General features: G+C 40.5%; 1 non-coding gene across 1 annotated transcript; it reads right to left on the bottom strand.

Annotated features, from left to right (window-relative positions):
* Positions 1-444: 444 nt before the first annotated feature.
* Positions 445-552, bottom strand: LOC148549318 (small nucleolar RNA R71). Its single transcript, XR_015897492.1, has one exon. It is a non-coding gene; the product is annotated as a small nucleolar RNA R71 (small nucleolar RNA).
* Between the last annotated feature and the right edge of the window lie 4,089 nt (positions 553-4,641).

Below are 4,641 nucleotides of genomic sequence, written 5' to 3'. Positions count from 1 at the left end.
CAACAATCCAGAGATAACCTTTCAGAAATTTTCGAACAGGAAAAGGAGATGGCAGCCGAAAATAATAATAATGTAAGGAAGATGCTTGGTGACTTTACGGCACCTAATTCCAATTTACATGGAAGAAGCATCTCCATTCCTGCCATTGGAGCAAACAACTTTGAGCTGAAACCTCAATTAGTTTCTCTGATGCAGCAGAACTGCAAGTTTCATGGACTTCCATCTGAAGATCCTTTTCAGTTCTTAACTGAATTCTTGCAAATATGTGATACTGTTAAGACTAATGGAGTAGATCCTGAAGTCTACAGGCTCATGCTTTTCCCTTTTTCTATAAGAGACAAAGCTAGATTATGGTTGGATTCTCAACCCAAAGACAGCCTGAACTCTTGGGATAAGCTGGTCACGGCTTTCTTAGCCAAGTACTTTCCTCCTCAAAAGCTGAGCAAGCTTAGAGCTGATGTTCAAACCTTCAGACAGAAAGAAGGTGAATCCCTCTATGAAGCTTGGGAAAGATACAAACAGTTGACCAAAAAGTGTCCTTCTGACATGCTTTCAGAATGGACCATCCTAGATATATTCTATGATGGTTTATCTGAGCTATCAAAAATGTCACTGGACACTTCTGCAGGTGGATCCATTCACCTAAAGAAAACGCCTGCAGAAGCTCAAGAACTCATTGACATGGTTGCTAATAACCAGTTCATGTACACTTCTGAAAGGAATCCTGTGAGTAATGGGACGCCTATGAAGAAGGGAGTTCTTGAAGTTGATACTCTGAATGCCATATTGGCTCAGAACAAAATATTGACTCAGCAAGTCAATATGATTTCTCAGAGTCTGCATGGAATGCAAGCTGCATCCAACAGTAGTCAAGAGGCATCTTCTGAAGAAGAAGCCTATGATCCTGAGAACCCTGCAATAGCAGAGGTAAATTACTTAGGTGAACCTTATGGAAACACCTATAACTCAACATGGAGAAATCATCCAAATTTCTCATGGAAGGATCAAAAGCCCCAACAAGGCTTTAATAATGGTGGAAGAAACAGGTTTAGCAATAGCAAGCCTTTTCCATCATCAACTCAGCAACAGACAGAGAACTCTGAACAAAATGCTTCTAATTTAGCAAATCTAGTCTCTGATCTATCTAAGGCCACTGTAAGTTTCATGAATGAAACAAGGTCTTCCATTAGAAATCTGGAAGCACAAGTGGGCCAGCTGAGTAAAAGGATCACTGAAATCCCTCCTAGTACTCTCCCAAGCAATACAGAAGAGAATCCAAAAGGAGAGTGCAAGGCCATTGACATAAGCACCATGGCCGAACCTGTGAGGAGAGGAGAGGACGTGAATCCCAAGGAGGAAGACCTCCTGGGATGTCCAGTGGTCAATAAGGAGCTTCCCTCTGAGGAACCAAAGGACTCTGGGGCTCATCTAGAGACCATAGAGATCCCATTGAACCTCCTTATGCCCTTCATGAGCTCTGATGAGTATTCCTCTTCTGAAGAGAATGAGGATGTTACTGAAGAGCAAACTGCCAAGTTTCTTGGTGCAATCATGAAGCTGAATGCCAAATTATTTGGCATTGATACTTGGGAAGTTGAACCTCCCTTGTTCATCAATGAACTAAGTGATCTGGATCAACTGACATTGCCTCAGAAGAGACAGGATCCTGGAAAGTTCATAATATCCTGTACCATAGGCACCATGGTCTTTAAGGCTCTGTGTGACCTTGGTTCAGGAATAAACCTCATGCCCCTCTCTGTAATAGAGAAACTGGGAATCTATGGGGTGCAAGCTGCTAAAATCTCATTAGAGATGGCAGACAGCTCTAGAAAACAGGCTTATGGACAAGTAGAGGACGTATTAGTAAAGGTTGAAGGCCTTTACATCCCTGCTGATTTCATAGTTCTGGATACTGGAAAGGAAGAGGATGAATCCATCATCCTAGGAAGACCTTTCCTGACCACAGCAAGAGCTGTGATTGATGTTGACAGAGGTGAAATAGTCCTTCAATGGAATGAGGACTCCCTTGTGTTTAAAACTCAAGGATCTCCCTCTGCAACCATGGAGAGGAAGCAGAAAAAGCTTCTCTCAAGGCAGAGTCAACCAGAGCCCCCACAGTCAAACTCTAAGTTTGGTGTTGGGAGGCCACAACCAAACTCTAAGTTTGGTGTTGAACTCCCATATCCAAACTCTAAGTTTGGTGTTGGAGAGTCTCAACAAAGCTCTGCACATCTGTGAGGCTCCATGAGAGCCCACTGTCAAGCTATTGACATTAAAGAAGCGCTTGTTGGGAGGCAACCCAATGCTTATTTATCTAACTATATTTTTCTTAGTTATGTGTCTTTATAGGTACATGATCATGTGGAGTCACAAAATAAATATAAAAATTGAAAACGGAGTCAAAAACAGCAGAAGAAAAACCACACCCTGGAGGAGCATCTGCCTGGCGTTCAACGCCAGAACAGAGCATAATTCTGGCGCTGAACGCCCAGAATGGGAGCATCCTGGCGCTGAACGCCCAGAACAAGCATGGTTCTGGCGTTCAACGCCAGAAATGGCAGCAAAGGGGCGTTGAACGCCCAAAATGGGCACCAACCTGGCGCTGAACGCCCAGAGTTGTGTGCAAGGGCATTTTACATGCCTAAATTGGTGCAGGGATGTAAATGCCTTGACACCTCAGGATCTGTGGACCCCACAGGATCCCCACCTACCTCATCATCTCTCTTTCCATTCATGATCATCCCTTCTTTTTTTCCACTTACCACTCACATCCATACACCCACTACCTTCAAAAATTCAACATCTCTCTCCCACCCAATCCCACCCATATGGCCGAATACACACTCCCATATCTTCTTATTATTCTTCTATTCTTTCTTCTTTTGCTCGAGGGCGAGCAACATTCTAAGTTTGGTGTGGTAAAAGCATAGCTTTTTTGTTTTTTTCCATAACCATTGATGGCACCTAAGGCCAGAGAAACCTCTAGAAAGAGGAAAGGGAAGACAAAAGCTTCCATCAAGGGTCTATAGCTCAGTGGTAGAACATTTGACTGCAAATCAAGAGATCCCTAAGATACCTCAAGGGATACATTTTCTTCCACACAATTATTGGAAGCAACTAAGGGTGGAACATCAAGAGCACTCCATCATCCTTCATGAAATCAGAGAAGATCTAAAAGCACTGAAGGAGGAGCAACAAAGGCAAGGAAGAGACATAGAAGAGCTCAAGGACATCATTGATTCCTCAAGAAGGAAACGCCATCATCACTAAGGTGGATTCATTCCTTGCTCTTATTTCTTCTGTTTTTCGTTTTTATATGTTATGTGCTTATATATGTTTGTGTCTTCATTACATGATCATTAGTAGTTAGTAACTATGTCTTAAAGATATGAATGCCCTATGAATCCATCACCTCTCTTAAATAAAAAAAAAGCTGTTTTAACTTAAAAGAACAAGAAGTACATGAGTTTCGAATTTATCCTTGAACTTAGTTTAATTATATTGATGTGGTGACAATGCTTCTTGTTTTCTGAATGTATGATTGAACAGTGCATATGTCCTTTGAAGTTGTTGTTTAAGAATGTTAAATATGTTGGCTCTTGAAAGAATGATGACTAGGAGACATGTTATTTGATAATCTGAAAAATCATAAAAATGATTCTTGAAGCAAGAAAAAGCAGCAAAAAAAACAAAGCTTGCAGAAAAAAAAAAAAGAAGAAAAAAAATTAGGCGAAAAAAAAATAGAAAGAAAAAGAAAAAGCAAGCAGAAAAAGCCAAAAGCTCTTAAAACCAAGAGGCAAGAGCAAAAAGCCAATAACCCTTAAAACCAAAAGGCAAGGGCAAATAAAAAGGATCCCAAGGCTTTGAGCATCAGTGGATAGGAGGACCTAAAGGAATAAAATCCTGGTCTAAGCGGCTAAACCAAGCTGTCCCTAACCATGTGCTTGTGGCGTGTAGGTGTCAAGTGAAAACTTGAGACTGAGCGGTTAAAGTCAAGGTCCAAAGCAAAAAAAAAAAAAAAAGAGTGTGCTTAAGAACCCTGGACACCTCTAATTGGGGACTTTAGCAAAGCTGAGTCACAATCTGAAAAGGTTCACCCAATTATGTGTCTGTGGCATTTATGTATCCGGTGGTAATACTGGAAAACAAAATGCTTAGGGCCACGGCCAAGACTCATAAAGAAGCTGTGTTGAAGAATCATCATGCTGAACTAAGAGAGTCAATAACACTATTCGAAATTTGAAGTTCCTATAGATGCTAATCATTCTGAACCTCAATGGATAAAGTGAGATGCCAAAACTATTCAAGAGGCAAAAAGCTATAAGTCCCGCTCATATGATTGAAGCTCTGTTTCATTGATAATTTGGAATTTATAGTATATTCTATTCTTTTTATCCTATTTTGATTTTCAGTTGCTTGGGGACAAGCAACAATTTAAGTTTGGTGTTGTGATGAGCGGATAATTTATACGCTTTTTGACATTGTTTTTAGTATGTTTTTAGTAGGATCTAGTTACTTTTAGGGATGTTTTTAATAGATTTTGTGTTAAATTCACATTTCTGGACTTTACTATGAGTTTGTGTGTTTTTCTGTGATTTCAGGTATTTTCTGGCTGAAATTGAGGGACTTGAGCAGAAATCA

The sequence above is a fragment of the Arachis ipaensis genome, chromosome B8, assembly GCF_059453495.1.
Source record: "Arachis ipaensis isolate K30076 ecotype BB chromosome B8, ASM5945349v1, whole genome shotgun sequence".
NCBI classification, from domain to species: Eukaryota; Viridiplantae; Streptophyta; class Magnoliopsida; order Fabales; family Fabaceae; genus Arachis; species Arachis ipaensis.
Note: the sequence above shows the minus strand (reverse complement) of the source record. Positions and strands in the feature narration are given on the sequence as shown.